The 21,709-nt window shown below is 29.0% G+C and overlaps 1 protein-coding gene across 9 annotated transcripts in view; it reads right to left on the minus strand.

Moving 5' to 3' along the window:
• LOC135139483 (kazrin) overlaps positions 1 to 21,709 on the minus strand; it is a 243,212-nt gene that overhangs the window by 100,604 nt on the left and 120,899 nt on the right. The window lies entirely within an intron of this gene.

Raw genomic sequence — 21,709 nt, forward strand, 5'->3', positions numbered from 1 at the left:
AAAAATATTGAAAAGTCTAAAAACTAAACACCGTAAAAATTGATAAATCGAAAACTAGGAAGATTGAAAATTGGAGACTCCAAAAGCGAAAACTCGAGAAAACAAAATACCGAAAAATCGAAAAGTAAAAAAAAACTGAAAAGTCCAAAACCTAAAGGATGGAAATTTTGAAAAACCGAAAATTCGAAATATTGAAAAATCATGAGGTCGATAAGGAAACAAATTGAAAATTCGAATATCGTAGAATGGAAAACTCGATGAATAAAATTTTCAAAGAAAACGAAAATCCGAGAAACCAAAAAACCTGAAATTCAAAATCCAAAAATCGGAGTATAGAAAAAATGAAAAATTAAAAACTCGAAATTTTGAAAATAGAAATTTTGAAAAATCGAAAGCTCAAAAATTGGAAAAAGTCGAAAAACCAAGAAACTGAGAAATCGAAACATCGAAAAATTGAAACATCGCCAAATCGAAAAGTCGAGAAATCGAGAAGTGTGTAAACCGAAAAATCTCAAAATTAAAATATGCAAAAATTGAAAAATTCAGGAATGAAAACATTCCCAAAATTGAGGTGTTGAGAATTTGAGAAATCGCAAATTTGAAAAATAGAGAAATCGAAGAATTTTATAAATTAAAAACCGCAAATTGAGAAATGGGAAATTCGAAAAACTAAAATTCGAAAAAATCTAAAAATCCTAAAATTGAAAAATTAAAAATCGAAGAATGCTGAATTTAAGAAAAAACGAAAAATTGATTTAAAAAATCGAAAAATTGAAGAATTGAAGACTCGAAAAATTCAAAAACTGAGAAATCGAAAAGTAAAAAAACTGAGAAATCGAAAAACTGAAGAATGGAACTGAAAACTTGAGAAATCGGAAATTAAAAAAATTGAAAAGTGGAAAGGTTGAACAATGTAAACATTGAAAAACAGAAAATTCGAAAAATCAACAGTCGAAATATCGACACCTAGAAAGATTGAAAATTCGAGTACTGAAAATCGAAAATTCGAAAAATAAAAAAATTGAAAAGTAAAATAGTTGAAAAATCGAAAATCGAAAAAAAAAAAAATTTAGGTATATTCGAAATATGAAGTGCCAAAGCTGAAAAATGGAAATTTGCAAAATCGAAAATTCGAAAATTTGAAAAGTAAAAGATTCAAAAATTGAAAAATTAATACGTCGAAAAGAAAACAAAAACAGAAAACCTAAAATTCGAAAAATCGGTAAATTTAAAAATCGGAATATAGAAAACACGAAATATCGAATATTCTAGAATCGAAAAATCCAAGAATCGAAAAATGGGAAAATTGAAGAATAGAGAAATCGAAATATAAATAATTCGAACACCGAAAAAGTAAAAATTTGGAAAATGGAAAAATCGAAAAATTGAAAAACTGAAAAATCGAAACATCGAAATCTCCATAAATCCAAAAAAAACCGAAAAATTAGTAAAGCTGAAAATTTGAAAAATTTATAAACACGATAAATTGAAAAACTGAAAATCGAAAAAAGAGAGATCTATAAATTGAAAAATCTAAAATTTAATAAATTAAAAAATTAAAACATCAAAGTGAAGAATTTAAAAGTTGAAAAATCCCAAAACTCAAAATGAAAAATTGATCAAACAATTACTCTAAAAACGGAAAAATCGAAAAATTGAAGAAATCGAAAAACCGAAAATTTCCAAAACTAAAATATCGAAAAATTCAAGAACCGAAAATCTGAAAATCGAGAAATCTGGAAATGAGAAAATCAAAATATCGAAAAACCGAAAACTCTAAAAGCCGAAAAGGCGAGAAGTCAACAAATCAAGAAATCGAAAAGTCGAAAATCAAAAAATCGAAAATTTGGAAACGTCAGATTGAAATATTCTAAGATCAAAAAATTGGAACATCGAAAAATTCAAGAACCGAAAATCTGAAAATCGAGAAATCTGGAAATAGGAAAATCAAAATATCGAAAAACCAAAAAATTGAAACATCGAAAAACTGGAACTAAAAGTTTGAGAAATCGAAAATTAAAAATATTGGAAAGTCTAAAAGCTAAACACCGTAAAAACTGATAAATCGAAAATTCGAAAAATCGAAAACTAGACAGATTGAAAATTCGAGACTCGAAAATCGAAAACTTGAGAAATCAAAAAATCGAAAAACAAAATAACTGAAAAATCCAAAAATTGAAGACAGAAAAATTAAAAACCGAAAAGTAAAAAAATTGTAATCTCGAATATCGAAAAATCGAAGCGTAAAAAAACTGAAAAGTCCAAAAACTAAAGGACGGAAATTTTGTAAAACCGATAATTCGAAAAATTGAAAAATTGAAAAATCATGACGTCGAAAAGGAAACAAATTGAAAATTCGAATATTGGAGAATCGAAAATTCGATTAATCAAATTTTCAAAAAAATCAAAAAACCTGAAATTCGAAATTAAAAATCGAGAAGTTGAAAATACAAAAATTAGAAAACGAGATTTCGAAAAATCAAAAAATCCAAGAATCGATGCATAGAAAAAATGAAAAATCGCAAATTTGAAAAATCGAGAAATCGAAAATTTTTTTAAATTAAAAACCGCAAGTTGCGAAATGAAAAATTCGAAAAAATGTTAAAATCCTAAAATTGAAAAATTGAAAAATCGAAGAATGTTAAATTTAAAAAAAACGAAAAACTGAAAAATCAGAAAAAGGAGAAACTGAGTAAAATCGAAGCTCGAAAAGCCGAAAAATTGAAAAACCGAGAAATCGAAAAATCGAACATCGAACCATTGGAAAATTGGAACATCGCTAAATCGAGAAATCAAAAAAAATTAAAAAGCATAAAAAATCGCAAAAATCGATATCTAGAAGGATTGAAAATTCGGGTATCGAAAATCTAAAACTCAAAAAATCAAAAAAAAAGGAAAATTAAAATAATTGAAAAATCGAAAATCCAAAAGAAAAAACTTTGAAAATTCGATGAATGAAATATAAAATGTAAAAACTGAAAAACGGAAATTTAAAAAATCAAAAATTCGAAAAATTGAAAATTTGAAAAGACAAAGAATTGAAAAATTGAAAAATCAATAGGTCGAAAAGGAAACAAATTCAAAATTCGAATATCGAAAAATGGAAAATTCGATTAAGCAAATATTCAAAAAAACGAAAATCCGAGAAATCAAAAAACCTGAAATTCAAAATCAAAAATTGAAAAGTTGAAAATTCAAAAATTGGAAAACTAGATTTGGAAAAATCGAAAAATACAAGAATCGAAGTACAAAAAAAATGAAAAATTAAAGACTGGAAATTTTCAAAATGGAAAATTTGAAAAATCGAAAGCTGAAAATTTCGAAAAAATTGAAAAACCGAGAAATCAAAAATTGGAAAATGAGATTTCGAAAAATCGATACATTCAAGAATCCTTAAAACTGAAGTGTTGGAAAATAGAGAAAATCGAGAAAGCGAAAATATGGAAAATCGCGAAATTGAAGAATCGAATAATTGAATAATCGAAAGATTGGTAAAGTTGAAAATTGGAAAAATGTATAAACTAAAAAATTGAAAAATCCAAAAATGTAAAAATTATAAAACGAAAAATTGAAAAACTGATATTCAAAAAGCGAGAAAATAAATATAGAGAACGAAAAATTAAAACACTAAATTGAAGAATCTAAAATTTGAAAATTCCAAGACTCAAATATCAAAATATTGATCAAACGATAAATCGAAAAATTGAAAAATCGAATATTTAAGCATCGAAAAAAAATTGACAAATCCCAAAACTGAAACATGGATACACCGATATATCAATAAATAGAAATAATGATAAATCGAAAAATCAAAAATCAACAAATGGAAAATTTAAAAATCAAAAAATTGAAAAACGTTAAAACTGAAATGTTGGCCAATCGAGAAATCGAAAAATAAAAAAATCGGGAAAATGAAAATTTGGAACATCGTGAAATTGAAGAATCGAAAAATTAAAACATCCCAAAAATGAAATTTCAATCATCGAAAAATTGGTGAAGCTGAAAATTTGAAAAATTTATATACTGAAAAATTGAAAAATCGAAAAATGTAAAATTTAAAACACGAATAACTGAAAATCAAAAAACGAGAAAATTATATCTAGAAATCGAAAAATCAAAAATTTAAAAAATCATAAAATTAAAACGTCAAATTGAAGAATCTAAAAATTGAAAATACCAAGACTCAAATATCGAAAAATTTATCAAACGATAAAAAATTAAAAAATCGAAGAATTGAAAAACCGAAATTCTAAAAAATCCCAATAAAATGGAAAATCCAGAAATTGAAAAGTTGAAAAATCGAAAAATTGAAAAATCAAAAGCCAGAACTCTAAAAATCGAAGAATTGAAAAATTGTACCTAAAATTTTGTTTTCCAAAAATTTCGATGTCTACGATAAAAATTCAACACGGATTCATAAAGCACAAGTTCAGGACTATGTTACTTCTTAACGTTTAAATATCGACCAAAATTCTAACGAGACATAAATTCTGGAGGGGGGTTCATGAACGAATAAATTTTGTTTAACGATTTACTATATTTACAATAACCTTAAAACGCTGTTCTTATACAGTGTTGATTTTTAGTCGAAAAATTTGGATGTCTGAAGTAAAAACTCGACACGGATTCATAAACCACAAGTGCATATTTTATAAAATTTAAGTAGGATTTATGTATCAAATTTGACAATGATGGGTCTAGTAGTTGCGGAGATTATCTGTTTAATAAAAATCCGAACATACGGCAAACAGACAGACAGACAGACGGACACGGGCGTCATAAAACCTCGAGAAAACATAAAAGTAGTCAGTTTCCCGATCGACTCAACAACAGTCCTCCCCTAGCTTACACTCGGGAAGTAAAAACATAATCTGATGCTGGAATCTGATCCAATTTTCACTTTTCCAGGCGGAAATTGCGCGGAAAATTGCCCTCCCACTCCCACCACCATTACGGTAAATAGTACTTCGTTTGTTGTACCTTAAATCGATGAACCTAATTGCCATTACATTATTAAACAAACGAGCGAAAAAAGCGAAATAACGAGATACATTTGTTCGAAAACAAGATTTCCAATAAAAAATTAAGCCGACATCCTACCCGTCCAAACGGAGCCGAATTAACAATTCATCATCCTCGTTCTCAAAGCGACATTAGCAGTGATATTTACCTTCTCCGTCCGAAAAATGAATTCGAGCAAACATCGTCCCTCGGAATGTTATTTTGGCGTTGTCAAGTATTTTTGAGCGCAAGGGTCCCGGGGTTAATTCCAACTAGATTACAATCCTGCGAAGGTTATGATTGTTCAGTAACGCAAACAACCTCCATCCTCCGGATTATCGTATGTCGTATTGTGTACATCTTTGTGACGACGATTTATCATCCCGCTTCACTAAGTTTCTGAGGAATCCTCCGGCCGGATTAGCGGGGAAGTTGGAATGTTTTACAACAAGAGCTCCATTTAATCGTGCGTTTAATTCGAAGCATTTTTGAATCAACAGCCCTAAGTTGCGAGCAAACAGGTAACTTTATACTCGGAGGGTTTTCTTCTTCGCTTCCCAGATTGATGGCCTTAATTCCGACCCCTCGAGCGCTGTTTATATCTTCGCGAGAGCAGTATTAAGTATTTAGAATTCTGCTAGCCCAAAATCCATTCTCTTTGGTTTGTGCGGGTATTGTTTATTGGCTGATTCATTATTTAGCGTGAGAGGTTTTTGCAGTAACTTTCGAAGAGGAGCGTCGTTGGAGTGGTGATTAAATAATTCTGGGTTTGGACGGGTTTCCGATAAACGATAACTCTGTGATTATGTTTTAAATATTAAAAAGGTAAATCGTACCCAAATCCGCGTGAAAATTCTGTAGACGCGATATTTCCACGTTCCATGGCTTCTAGGATTTGAAAAAGTAGGTCTTCTGTTTCTATCTGTCTGTCATCCATCGCTTGTCGACTATAGAATTTATTATCAGAACTATTTGGTTATGTCGTGAATATTTACAGTGAAACATCAATCAAAATTACCTCTACATAGTTTTTGCATTTTTTCAAAAGTTCCTACAATTCTTTGCTGTTTTTCAGGCTTATTTTAGGTAACTTTTCAAAATGTGCAATTTTTCAATATGAAATTTTTAGCCGTTTCTCGAACACCATTGGGAAAGTACCAAAAGACATTTTTTGTAGATTTCGGCTTGTAGAAATTATTTTCGGCTTCATTTCTTGATTAATTCAAAAAAATATTTGTATAATTTTACTTAATTCCGACGTTATGTTAAAGAAAAGTTTGGATTTGCAAATTTGGACTAATTCTAGCCCATTTAGTTTTAGGTCCAACTATTTAGAATTAACACTATAATGACTTTTGAAAACTTTCGACAAATTGGAAGCCACTTCACAGTTCTCTCCTCTAAAGAATACATATTTCTCAACTTTCACTTTAAATTAAGTACCATGTATACTATAAATGAAATAAACATAGCATTTTCATTTTCTCAAAATTTGCTATAAATTTTTTGAAAAATTTATTCCGAGTCGAATTGTATTTCCCAGAATTTTTTGACGATCTTTTTCCCAAAAATTTTCCAAAAAAACTTTTAGAATTAGCTCCGTTGAAATTATTTCAATTACAGATCTTCAAACAGATCTGGAAAATTAGAAAACGTGTATGTCAAATTTTTTCCAAAAACTATTAATTCGGGCTGTTCGACTAGAAGGAAATATTTGTTACAGGGAATTTGTTATAATTACGAATCTAAAGTTATTTTTATCCATCAAATAAGCGAGGAAAATGAAAAAATAATTTCCAAAACTTTCCCAAATAAAAGTTGAAACTGGGTTTGTCACAAAGAAAACACTGACAAGCTTGTAGACAATAATGCATTGGTTAGGAATCTGAAAAGATGGAGAAAAAAGGTAAAATGATTTCCAAAAAAAATTTACAATTACTTTTGTCTGAATAAAAAAACTCTTGATTTACAGAAATTGTCCACTGATTACAAATTTAAAGTCATTTTTGTTATAGCTTTTAAATAAATTTGGAAAATTGGAAAACGTAATTCAAAATTTTTCCAAAAAAAAAAAAAAAAATCGAGATGTCTTCGATTAGTAGGAAGCATTTGCTTAGAGGAAATTTCTTATAATTATGAATTTAACGTTATTTTTATCAATTAAATAACAGAGGAAAATGATGAAATAATTTCCAAAAATTTTCCAAAAAAATGGAAAGTGTGTCTGCCACAAAGAAAACACCCACCAGCTTGCAGAGAATTATGCATTGGTTACGAATAACAAGTGATTTTAGGTATGCCTAGACCTTGAAATGATGGATATAAAAGAAATTAATTTCCAAAAATTTTCCAAAAATTTTTTAGAATTAACTCTGCTGGAAAAAACACATTCTCGTTTACAGAGAATTTTTCGTTGATTGCGAATTAGAAGTCACTTTTGTTATAGCTCCTCAAACCATAATATAATTGAAGAAAATGAAAAAATAATTTCCAAATTTTTTCCAAAAAAAAGCTGAAAGTGTCTGCCACAAAGACAACAGGGACAAACTTGTAGACAGGCATTGGTTACGAATCTGAGGTGATTTTGCCTATTGATCTTGGAAATATGGAGAAAAAAGGTACAGTGATTTCCAAAAATTTTCCAAAAATTTTTAGAAATAACTCTAAATGAATGAAAAAAATTCTGGTTTACAGATAATTTTCCATTGATTACAAATTTAATAAAATATTTTCCAAAAATCTGAAATGATTTTTGATACACCTAGATCTTGAAATGATGGAATAAAAAAAATTATTTCCAAAAATTTTCCAAAAAATGTTTAGAATTAGCTCTGCTGGAATGAAAAAAATTCTGGTTTGCAGAGAATTTTTCGTTGATTACGAATTAGGCCTCATTTTTGTCATAGCTCTTCAAATAAATTTGGAAAATTTCAGATTTCACTTCAAAATTTTACATATATCATATGGTCTATATTCGATTAGAATAAAACATTTAGAAGGAATTCGTTATAATTTCGAATCTGAAGTTATTTTTATCCATTAAATAACAGAGGAAAATGGTAAAACAATTTTCAAAAATTTCCAAAGCTATTTCCGAGCTATCTTCAAGTAGAAGGAAGCATTTACTTCGAGGGAATTCGTCATAATTATGAAACTCAAATTATTTTAATCCACTAAATAACAGAGAAACATTGTAAAATAATTTCCAAAAATTTTCCAAAAAAAAATATTTGTCTGTGTCTACTACAGTGAACACACCGACAAGCTTGTAGAGTTATGTATGTACTCGTTACGAATTTGAAGTGATTTTTCACATAGGTCTTGAAATGATGGAGATAAAAAAAATGAATTTCCAAAAATTTTCCAAAAAAATATAAATTAGCTCTGTTCGATTGAAAAATAAATCTGGTTTAAAGAGAATTTTCGGTTGAGTACGAATTCGAAGTTATTTCTGTTATATATAGATCTTCAAAACAAATCTAGAAAATTAGAAAATATTTCAAAATTTTTCCATAAAAAAAACTTATTCGAGGTATGTTTAAATAGTAATAATATAATTATACAGAATTCCTTATAACTGGGAATGTGAAGACAATGGTAGTAATTTCCAAAAATTTTCCAAAAAAAAATTGAAAATGTGTCTACCACACAGAGTTACGAATGTGAAGTGATTTTTTGTATAGATCTTGAAAAGATGGAGAAAAAAGTTCAAATGATTTCCAAAAATTTTCCTAAAAAAATTTACAATTAGCTCTGTCGGAATGAAAAAACTCTAGTTTTCAGAGATTACAAATTTCAAGTAATTTTTGCTACAGCTCTTCAAATAAAATTGGAAAATTGGAAAACATATTTCAAAATTTTTCAAAAAAAAAACTAATTCGATCTATGTTGGAATATCTGAAAGCAATGCTTAAGAGAATTCCTTATAATTACGAATCTGAAGAAAATCGTAAAATACATTTCAAAAATTTTCCAAAAAACAATGTAAATGTGTCTACCACATAGAAAACACCCACAAGTTTATAGAGAATTATGCATTGGTTTCGAATTTGAAGTGCTTTTTCGTATGTCTTGAAATTATAGGGATAAAAAAATTATTTTCCAAAAATTTTCCAAAAAGTTTTTAGAAATAGCTCTATATGAATGATTATAGAGAATTTTTCATTGATCACAAATTTGAAGTCACTCTTGTTATAGCTCTTTAAATAAATTTGGAAAATTGAAAACACACTCCAAAATTTTCCCAAAAAAAAAAGTTCATTTGATCTATCTTCGACTAGCAGGAAGCATTTGCTTAGAAGGAATTCCTTATAATTACGAATCTTAAGTTGTTTTTATCCATTAATTAACAGAGGAAAATAGTAAAATAATTTCCAAAAATTTCCAAAAAAAAACTAGAAACTGTGTCTACCACAAAGAAAATACCGACATGCTCGTAAAGAATTATGCACTGGTTACGAATCTGAAGTGATTACGAATTCGAAGTTATTTCTGTTACAAATCTAGAAAATTTGAAAATATTTCAAAATTTTTCCCAAAAAAAACTAATTCGAGGTATGTTTGAATAGTAATAATGTAAATATAAAGAATTCCTTATAATTGCGAATCTGAAGTAAATGGTAAAAATTTCCAAAAATTTTCCAAAAAAAAAATTGAAAATGTGTCGACCACAAAGAGAGTGTACGAAAGTGAAGTGATTTTTTTGTATAGGTCTTGAAAAGATGGACAAAAAGTTCAAATGATTTCCAAAAATTTTCCAAAAAAAATTTACAATTAGCTCTGTCGGAACGAAAAAACTCTGGTTTTCAGAGAATTTTCCATTGATACAAATTTCAAGTCAATTTTGTTACCGTTCTTCAAATAAAATCGGAAAATTGGAAAACATATTTCAAAATTTTTCCAAAAAAGAAAATTAATTCGAGCTATCTTCGAATAGTAGGAAGCATTTGCTTAGAGGGAGTTCCTCATAATTACGAAAATGATATTTTTATCCACTAAATAACGGAGAAAAATGGTAAACAATTTCCCGAAATTTTCAAAAAAAAAAAATTAAAGTGTTTCTACCATAAAGAAGACACTGAGAAGCTTGTAGAGAATTATACAGTGGTTACGAATATGAACTTGTGAAGTGATTTTTCCTCTTGAAGTGATGGAGATAAAAGGAAAATTAATTTCCAAAATAATTTCCAATTTTAGCTCTGTTGGAATGAAAAAAATTTGGTTTATAGAGAATTGCCCATTGATTACAAATTTGAAGTCAGTTTTGTTATAACTCTTCAAATACATCTGGAAAATTAGAAAATATATATTGTAAAATGTTTCCAAAAAAACATTAATTCGGGCTTATATAGAATTTCTTGTAACGACGAATTTAAAATTATTTTTATCCATCAAATAACCGGGGAAAATGGGAAAACAATTTCCAAAATTTTTCGAAACAAATTTTAGTTTACAGAGAATTTTCCATTAATTATACTTTTGTTATAACTGTTCAAATAAAGAGAAACATATTTGAAAGTTTTTCCAAAAAAAAATTAATTCCAGTTATGTTCGAATGGAAGGAAGCATTTGTTATAGAGATTTCCTTATAATTACGAATCTGAAGTTAGTTTTATCCATTAAATATCCCAGGAAAATGGGAAAATAACTTTTCAAAAATTTTCCAAAAAAAGTTGAAAATGTGTCTACCACAAAGAAAACACCGACAAACTTCTAGAGAATCGCTGTGATTTTTCGTATAGTTCTTGAAATGATGGAGATAAAAGGAAAATTGATTTTGAAAAATTTTCAAAAAAAATTTAAAATGAGTTCCGTGGAAATTATAATAATTTCGGGTTATGAACAATTTTCCGTCGATTACGAATTTGATGTGATTTTGTAGTTCCTCAAACCAATAGAGAATGTGGAAAACAAAAATTGCAAAATTTTTCAGAAAAATGTTAGGTCACTAATAGTGATTTTTCGTGTAAATCTTGAAATGATGGAGGACAAGGGTAAAATGATTTCAAAAAATTCCCCAATACAAATTTTAGAAGGTTATTTCAGAATGAAATTACGAATTTGAAGTGATTTTTGTTATTTCTCTTCAAAAAATTTGGAAAACTGGAAAATATCTATATACATATATATATTTCAAAATTTTGTCAAAAACATATTAAATCAACCGCTATTCGAACAAAAGGAAGCATTTGCTTATAAGGATATCGTCATAAATCACGAATTTGAAGTTATTTTTATTTATTAAATAACCAACAAATTTTGCAAAAACATTATTTTTGTTAGATTACAAATCTGCAGTTACTTTTGTTCTTGATCTTCAAATAATCGAAAACTTAATTTCCAAAAATATTAATAGATTTTTGGTTCAGCTCTTGAAATAATTGCGAAAAACGAAACAAGGATTTTCAAAAACATTTAAAAAAATGTGAAAATAATCTCCACTAAAAAAAACGATAAACTTGTCTCTAAATAGTGAAGAAAAATAGTAAAATGATTTCCAATAAAATTTTAAATTACAAATAGAAAGTAATCTTTGGGCAATCTTTTCAAAACAATTTCCATAAATGTTCAAAATAAAAATGAATAATTTTGTCTTCTAATATAAATAAAAAAATCTGTTCGTTCAATTTATTCCACGAGTACGTGATATTACATAATATTGGTTTTGCTTGCTTCTACGATTCACAAGTGGAACATCTACATTCACATATGTTCCACCACAACTACTAGTACAGAACTAAAATATAGAGCAGGTGTAGTGTAGAAATACATTTCCTCCAACAACATATTTCGTACACGTACCTCCTATAAATAAGCTTTCCTGGTTTAAATTTCCTAGTCTCAATTTCAAACCCCATTTGGTAGCATAGTTACAACGTTAGACCTTAATATAAAATCTCAGCACACCGCTGCAACGCCACTATTTAGAATAATACACTCTTAAACAAAAAAACTAGTTCCGTTAACTTCGTTCAAAGACAAGTATAGCACTTGAGATGTCACCAGCTTAATATCACTGTCATAGCAAAAATTCCGACTGTCACCACGAGCCGCTAAAAGCCATAAATCTCCATAGTCATAATCTAAAAGCTTTTTAAGGCGTCAAAAGAACTGATTCGTGCCTTACCAGATTTACGTTTTGAATAAATCGATCGCGCTACTCGGCATTTGTACAGCTTGGATTAAGCTTTATTTTCCGCAAAGAAGCCATGAAGGTATAATTGCCCGAGATTACACTCCAAGTAAGCCGTGTCAAACATGCCAAGACCCATTCGACCGTTTTTCGCTCTCTCCATATAGACCTAATTATGGAAATTTTAATTAAATAGAACAACCTAATGAAGACCAAGTTACAAAGAGCCCGCGTTAATAGATTGTTTGCTGCAAACTCCGCATCCATTATGCACCGAACTTCCACTTTAAATAGAAATTACCCCAATAATTCCCGCCGTTAAGTTCCTCCACTTTTTCTTAATTGTACAGCCAAGGGTAGTTCGGTTCCGAATCCGACATGTAATTTATTCCTCGTACTTGCAAACATTTCTCCCCGAATTCCAGCACTTGGTTATTGATCCTCGAGGCCACTTTATCGCTCGGAGGGCAAAAACAACCACTTGGAGTAATATAATTTTTATATGACGGTCGAAATTTCAATTCCGTGACTATTCCGAGCTTAAAAACTACTATTAGGGATCGTATTTTAGCGCGGAATCGATCCGGGAACGGAGCTTTCGCTACCCTTGCGATTAATTAATATGTGGCATGAGTGGTAGTTTGGATGTTCGCGCTCATCTGCCCTAATAGAATTTCGGCAAAGGTGCTGCAAGGGCGAAACTTGGGACATAATTACAAGGGCTAAGACGACATCTGAAGCTAATGCGTCTAAGTGCCTAAACTAGATCACGATAGTGCTCCCAGTTTGCCAAAATGGAATAGGGTCAAATCGGAATTTCTGCGTGATGGTCATTGTCGAACCATTTTTCTAAATCTTACATTTAAAGTTAAGTTGAAGAAAAGTTCGGATTTCTAGTAAAACAAAACACTAATCAGAACTTTCAGAATAACATAACATATTCCTATTATCCAGTCAAAAATCGAAAAATGAAAATCTGTAATATTGAAAAATTGCCAAATTGAAAAACTGATGCAAACCGAAAAATTCAAAGCCTGAAAAATTGTAAAATCGAAAAAAAACACAGAAAATAAAGGAAATGAAAAAACGGACAATTGTGAGAATGAAAATTAAAAATTCGCCACATTTAAAAAAAAAATCGGGAACATGAAAAATTGTGGAAACGAAAAATTGAGAAACTGAAAATTCGAAAAATTGACGAAACGAAAAATCGAAAGATCGAAAGAAACAACAAGAAATAAAGGAATTGAAAAAATGAAAATTTGTCACATAAAATCTAGAAAATCCAAAAAATAAAAAATCGAAAAGTCGAAAAATAGAAATATTGAAAAATCCCAAAACTGAAACAAATATCCAAAACTGAGAAATAAAAAATTTAGCCGACCGAAAAATCCAAAAATCGAAGAATTGAAGAACTGAAAAATCGAAACTGCGAATTCGAGAAACGGGAAAATAAAAAAAAATTAAATGAAACATCGGAAAACTGAAAACTTAGCAACGTCAAAATTTGAAAAATTGGAAAAGACAAATATTGAAGAACTGGAAAATCAAACAATCCAGAAATCGAAAAATGTAAAATTTAAAACATTAAACAATTGAAATATCGCAAAACTGAAAAATGGAGAAATCCAAACATCAAAGAATCAAAAAAGAAAAATTCGAAAATCTAAAACTTGAAAATCGAAAAACTGAAAAATCGACAAATCAAAACTCCAGAATTTAAAAAAATTGAAAAATCGGATAACTGAAAAATCGAAAGATCGAAAAATTGGAAAATCGAAAAACCGAGAAATCCAAAAATTGAAACACCGAGAAATAGAAAAAAATTGAGAAATTGAACAATCAAAGCATCCAAACATCTGAATTCGATAAATCGAGAAATAAAAAAAAAATTGAAAAATTTTAAAAAAGAAAAATTAAAACATCGAAAAGTTGAAAAAAAATTGAGAAATCGAAGTATAAAACTGTCGAAAATTTGAAAAATCTAAAGTTTATCGAAAAATTGAAAATCCAAAAAGTAAAAAAGGGGTGGAAACCCAAAAACTGCAAACTGAAAAATTTAAAAATTGGAAAATCGACGAATTGGATTCGATTGACCTGAAAATTTGAAAAATTGAATAAACGAAAAATTGCAAAATCGAAAGAAACAACAAAAATTAAGGAAACGAAAAAACAAAAAATTGTGATATAAAATCGAGAAAATGAAAAATAAAAAACAGGAAAATGCAAAATAAAAATCGGGGAGTTGAAAAATTGAAAAAGGGAAAAATAAAAAATCGAGAATGTGAAAAATGAAAAAATGAGAAATTGTAATATTGACAAAATGGAAAATTTGTAAGTCGACAAACTGTAAAATTGAAAAATCAAAAATAAAAAACGAAAAAGTGCATAATAAAACTTAAAAAATGTACAAAGTGAAACTCAAACTTGAAAATTTGACGAAAAATTGCTAAAAACCTGAAATTTTGAGAAATTTAATAAAGGAAAAATTGTAAAATCGAAAGAAACAACAAAAAATAAAGGAAATAAAAAAAAAGAAAATTGTGATATAAAATCGAAAAAGTGAAAATTAAAAAATCGGGAAAATGAAAAATAAAAATTGAGAAACTGAAAAATCGAAAAATGAAAATCTAATATTGAAAAATTGCCAAATTGAAAAACTGATGCAAACCGGAAGTCGAGAAATTACAAAATTGAAAAATCAAAAGTAAAAAACGAAAAATTACAAAATGAAATCTTGAAAAATCTTAAGAATCGAAAAAGTGAAAAATAAAAAAAAAAGAAATATGTATTATGAAATAGAAATATTTAAAATTAAAGAAATTGGAAAATCGGAAGACTGGAAATCCAAAAACTGCAAAGTAAAAAATTGTAAAATCGAAAAAAAACACAGAAAATAAAGGAAATGAAGAAACCGACAATTGTGATATAAATCGAGAAAATAAAAATTAAAAATTCGCCACACTGAAAAATAAAAATCGGGAACATGAAAAATTGTGGAAACGAAAAATTGAGAAACTGAAAATTTGAAAAATTGAAAAAACGAAAAATTGAAAAATCGAAAGAAACAACAAAAATAAAGGAATTGAGAAAATGAAAATTTGTGACATAAAATCGAGAAAATGAAAAATAAAAAAATCGGGAAAATGAAAAATAAAAATCTAGAACTTGAAAAATTGAGGAAACGAAACATTGAAAATGACAAAACTGTAAAATTGAAAAATCAAAATTAAAAAAACGAAAAAGTTCTCTCAGTTCAATTCTTCAGTTTTTCGTTTTTTAAACTTTAGATTTTTCAATTTTCGATTGTTTTATATATATTTCGATTTGTAAATTTTTTGATGTTTTGATTTTTCGATTTATCGGTTTTTCGTATTTTCACTTTTCGGCTTTTCGATTTTTGAAATTTTCAGTTTTTCAGTTCCTCAATTTTTTGATTTTTCAGGCTCCAGATTTTTCAATTTTTCGATTCTTTAGGTTTGCAATTTTTCGGCTTTTGGATTTCCCAATTTTTCAATTTTTTAATTTCCCAATTTTTCGATTTCTCGACTTTTTACTTTTTGGATTTTCAATTTTTCGTTTTTTGAACTTTCGGTTTTCACAATCTTTCAACTTTTCGATATTTTAAGTTTTCAATTTTTAAAATTTTAAGTTTTTCGACTTCTCGAGTTTTCAGTTCTTCTATATTTGAATTTTTCTATTTTCGAAATTTAAAGTTAATTATAAGTTACCTTTTGAAAAGACACATTAGAAGAACACGAACAAAAACAGAGTAAGATACGGTACTAATAAAAATACAGGGTGTGAGTGAGAATTTAAAAATTTGGCGATTGAAATTCCATTTATCATGGGATTGTTTTTGCCTCAAATTTACGTCTCATTATCTTTCCAGAATTTTTATTCTTGTGCATCGAATACCAACAAACTGACTAGATTTTCATGGCCAACCCTACTATATAAAGATCGTGAACGGATAACATATTTGTGGTTTATGAGCCTGCCTTGATTTTTATCACATTTTTTTTTTTCGAGTACATTGAATTACTTTGAATATTTGTGTTCAGGTGCCAGATAAGTCCCGTCTAAATAACTCTAGACCAATTTTTTTCATTTCTTCCCCCTTTTTAATAAACCAACCTTCATCCGCATCCACCGCTTAACCGCTCCATCCAGCTCCACAATTTCCCCAACCAGGATTTAGAATCACCTCTCAGGTGTAATGGCCGCCATACAATCCTCCCTCCGCATGAGTTGCAGTCGAGGGTGCTCATGTAAGGGAATTGCTATGTGTCTGTCTCCCCTTTTATGAGAACAACCACCTGCTAACCCCAAAGGCAACATTTCAGCTCCCCCTTACAATATGATTACCCAAATTCGATTTGTTGTTTAAACAGCCAGCTTCAATATTTACAAGCATGACTCATGCATACCTGCCATCACCCTCATTGATAAGTCTTATCGGGATAATTGGGCACTGGCTGAATCCTAGGCACGTACAATCGTCCCGACGTTTGCGTTAATTGCCGGGGTTGGTTGGGTCGGATGACATTTTTGCCTGGAGGGCATTAAGCAAGGGATGAGGTTCAAAAAGGGCTATTTTTAATTCCACGGTAAAAATAGCGGAAAACGGACTAGTCCGGATCGATGGAGCGAAGTTAGTGGTGTTGTAAATCATTTTTTTGAAGAGAGTTTGCTTGGGATGTGGGAAAGATGGAAAGTTTCAAATAACGCAAGAGGGATGATGTATGAGGGTGAAACTGAGACTCACTATTATTTGCCAAATCGACCATGATACTAAGCAGTTTGAATTTATTTTAAGTGGGTTCCAAACACTACTTGTGTCAGTTTTAATTATTATTTAAGATGACATTAATTTTATCGTATGTTCCGGTAAAGCGAAGCGCTAAGCTAATGGAGAAATCTGGTCGTATTCTCCATAATAAATTAGTTTAAAGTTATATTCGTTTGCATTTTAACTAACTTGTTAGCCGAAGCGTCACCTAGATTCTGTCACCTAATTTTCATGAAACAAAATTTCTAGGATTCCTGATTTCTTTTTCTTAACGACAATATCAACTCAGCTTCTATAATGGGTTATAAAATAATCAAAGGCACTCTTCATACTCGTACAATGGCAGCAGCACATTACTTAAAAGCGCTTGCATTAAATATGATTGCTTTAATCTTTCTTACAATACAATCAGACGAATAAATAAAGCGTATCTTGCAGTATCATTTTCAAGGGTAATTTACACATTACAAACCTTATATTATTATTATTATTAACGTCCGTATAAAAGAAACCAATTACAACAGAACATTAAAAGTGCATTAAGTACAATTATTATACATAATTATACCGAGTTCTGCAACTTCGTTACACATGTGAATAAGCCTTCTTTGCATTTCATCGATTTTAAATGGAGTGCAGCAGCAGCGCGTTAAGCTCTACCTACACGATAATAGTTTCCAGATAGACAGAGTAAACACCGATATCAAAACAAAGCGGCTAATCAATATGGCATGAGCCGGAGCTTGAGGGCAGTTACCTCTATGACTTCTGTGTATTTCATTAAACGTCAAATTATTAAATTATTAAATTATTTAGCAACCAGTGGCAATATTTATTTTAAATAAAAATAGTGCGGCAAACTGTTCCCCTGAATACAATTAATAACAAACGATTTTCGTTTAAATTTTATCAGTGCGGTATAATTGATCATTCCGGTAAATTATTTTTAAACCGGCTTAAACCTTCCGGGCATTCCGTAACACGTCCAGTTATGTTGTTTTTCCTATCTGATTATATTGTCGAGCCGAATGATTGAGTTGAAACTTCCATTAAATCCGTTTGTAATTTTTATTATCGGCGTTCATGTAGTGTAATTTTATTGAATTCGTTATGAGCATGAAATAACTAGAGTGGGCTGTAAATGCTGCTATAAAGAAGTCGTATTTCGGGCACGCTGCCGTAAATAACGTCGTTAGCGTTATTTTATTATTTTTATAAGTTATTATAATCGAAAATTCTAGAATACCGTGACGTATTATGTCGTTTTTAGAATTAGAAATAGATATGGATGTGGTGGTCATTTGCTGCCCTTGAGAAGAGTACAGCTAGAGATTTTAATTCTCTGTCTTTGTCAGTGAAATTTCCAGTAATAGTTACTAAAATAAGAGTCATTGTGGTAAATGACTGAACAATATTAAGAGTAATCGCTGGAACGAAGAGGGGATGGATGGGCGGGACTATCCCTTGCTTACAAAAGACTCTGCAAGAAAAAAAAAGCCTTAGCCCCACCCACCCGTTTTCTCATTGTTTTCTTCTGAAATAAAATATAAATCTTATAGCAAACAATATAACAAAAAAAATACGATTAACGCTTTTTAAGTAGACTATTGGTTCCCTTTCCCACGCTACAAAAGGACTTATAATTAACCCCGCCCACCCACCCCGTTTTTATTTCAGTGCTTCATTTTCTCTAGCCAGAATAAAAGGTGGACTTCATACTGAAGAGAAATAAAATTATTACAATGAGAACAGATAAAACTCATTTTGGTAAATGATTTGCCTTCTAAGAAAATAGCGGGTGGGTGGGCGGGGCTATACTTAGTAAAATAAGACTGGTTGTGATAAATGACTGAACAATAATTAACAGTAAAATTTAACATTTCCATTTTTCGGTTTTTCGAATTTTCAATTTTTCCCCGATTTTTAAATTTTTCGATTTGCCATTTGATCAATTTTTCGATATTTGAATTTTGCGGTTTTTCCATTTTTTTAACATTTAAATTTCCTGATTTTTTAAATTTGAGATTTTTTCAATTTCTCGTTTTCTTGCTTTTTCAGTTTTTCGATTTTGCATTTTTCTTTCTTAAATTTTTCGATTTTTAAGCTTTGCCAATTTTTTGATTTCTGGATTCACCGACATTTCAATTTTTCAATTTTTCGAATTGGCAATTTTTTGATTTTTAAATTTTAAACTTTTCGATTTTCGATTTCTCCGTTTTCTGATTTTTCATCTCTTAGATTTTTCGTTTTTTTTTTAATTTAAAATCACGTTTTTCAAATTTTGCATTTCCCGAGTTCCCGGTTTTTCAATGTTTAAAATTTTTCGATTTTTCCATTTTTTAAGTCCTCGAGAGCTCAAATTTTCAACACATCAATTTCTGGAATTTTTCCGTTTCTGGATTTTTTCAATTTTTCGATATTTGAATTTTGCGATTTTTCAATTTTTTGACATTTAAATTTCCTGATTTCTTAAATTTGAGATTTTTTCGATTTCTCGTTTTCTTGATTTTTCAGTTTTTCGATTTTGCATTTTTCTTTCTTAAATTTTTCGATTTTTAAGGTTTGCCAATTTTTTGATTTCTCGATTTACCGATATTTCGATTTTCCGATTTTTCGATTCTTTAATTTTTCGAATTGGCAATTTTTGAATTTTTAAATTTTAAACTTTTCGATTTTCGATTTCTCCGTTTTCTGATTTTTCAGCTCTTCGATTTTTCGTTTTTTTAAATTTAATTTCACATTTTTCAATTTTATGATTTTTTAAATTTAACACTTCAATTTTTCGGTGTTTCTAATTTTCTATTTTTCGATTTTTTAAGTCCTCGATAGCTCAAATTTTCAAATCAATTTTTGGAATTTTTCCGTTTCTAGATTTTTTCAATTTTTAGATATTTTAATTTTAGATTTTTAGGTTTGATTTCTCGACTTCTCGACTTTTTGATTGCCCGATTTCTCGAGCTTTTGATGTTTTTCGACTTTTCGTGTTTCTGGATTTCTGCTTTTTCTGACTTTTCGAATTTTGCATTTTTGGACTTCTTGGTGTACCTAAAATTTTAAGTTTTCTCGATTTTTCAAGTTTTGGATTTCTCAACTTTACAACACTTCAATTTTGGGAAGTTTTCCTTTTCTAGATTATTCAATCTTTCAATATTTTCATTTTAGATTTTTCAGGTTGTTGATTTTTCGATTCCTCTCAGTTTTTGGATTTTTCCATGCTTCGATTTTTTGAATTCTCGGTTTTTCGATTTTTTTGGCTTTCCGATTCTTTAATTTTTCGATTTTCCGAAATCTCGCTGTCGACTCTTTGATCTTTCGGTTTTTGGATTTTTGTTTTTTAGATTTTCAAATTTTAGGTTTTCAGATTTCTCGGATTTTCATCTTTACTTACCGCGCACAAGCTAAGTAAGTATAATAATCGAGTCCATCGGACGAATGGCCACCTTTATATTTTCTCGACGTTTCATAACCCTACAGTCCGAAAAATCTAGTCTCCCGTTTCCGTCTGTCTGTCTGTCTGTCTGTCTGTCTGGTGTCTGTATCCATTTTTATTGGACACAGACACCAGAGAAATCTAACTCAATTTTTCAATATTTTAATTTTGGGCTTTCTCAATTTTTCTCCTCTTCAATTTTACGTTTTTTAAATATTTAGATTTTTCAATTTTTCATAATTTTGACGCTAATAATTTTTTAGTTTTTCAAGTTTTCAATTTTTCAGTTTTTTGATTTCTTAAGTTTTCGATTTTTCGAAATTGCATTTTTGCTTTTTCGATTTATAAATTTTTCACTTTTTTAATTCCTCAATTTTTGGATTTCTTTCAATTCTAGGACTTCTGAATTTTTCTTGTATTTTTCAATTTTTCAATATTTCCACTGGGATTTTTCAGTACTTTGATTTTTCAATTTTTTTATTTCTAGATTTTTTAATTCCTCGATTTAGTGCATTTAGAATTTTCAATTTTTCGTTTTTTATACTTTAGATTTTTCAATTTTTCGACTGTTTTATTCTTCGATTTTACAATTTTTCAACTCTTCGATATTTTAATTATTCAACTTTTAAAATTCTGGACTTTCCGTTTTCTCGAGCTTTCAGTTCTTCTACATTTCAATTTTTCAATTTTCCGAATTTTTAAATTTTCGGTTTTTTAATTTTTGACAATTCGATGTTTTGGTTGTTCAATTTCTCAATTCTTCAATTTTAACTTTGCTTTTTTTCGATTTTGGCTGATTTTGGTTCGACTTCTCAGCTTTTCGACTTCTCTAGTTCTCGATCCATTGATTTTTCAATTTCTCGATGATTCAGTTTTTGAATTTTTCGATATTTCGATTGTTGAATTATCCAATTTTTCAATTTTTCAATATTTTAAATTTTGGAGTTTCAATTTCTTGATTTTTCGATTTTTCAGTTTTAGGTATATATCCGAATTTGTTACGAGCGTTCAAATAAAAACGACGTCAAGTTGGCTTTGGAAATGTGAACGAATCATTCACTAAACGCTAGATTCACATTTACAAAGCCAGCTTGATATCGTTTTTATTTGAACACCCGTTATTTTTTTAATGTTTGGATTTTTTAAATATCACATTTCTGGATTTCTCTTTCTTTTGATATTAAAATTTTTCGATGTTTCAGTTTTTCCCTTTTTTAAATTTTACATTTTTTGCTTTTCAATTTTTCAATTTTACGATTCCGTAATTTTTTAATTCTTCAATTTTTAGAATTTTCGATTTTTGAGCTTCTTGGTGTAAAATTTTGCAATTTCTCGATTTTTCATGTTTCCAATT

The sequence above is a fragment of the Zophobas morio genome, unplaced genomic scaffold, assembly GCF_036711695.1.
Source record: "Zophobas morio isolate AGI-343-1 ecotype UQ-CSIRO unplaced genomic scaffold, CSIRO_AGI_Zmor_V1 ptg000031l, whole genome shotgun sequence".
NCBI lineage: Eukaryota > Metazoa > Arthropoda > Insecta > Coleoptera > Tenebrionidae > Zophobas > Zophobas morio.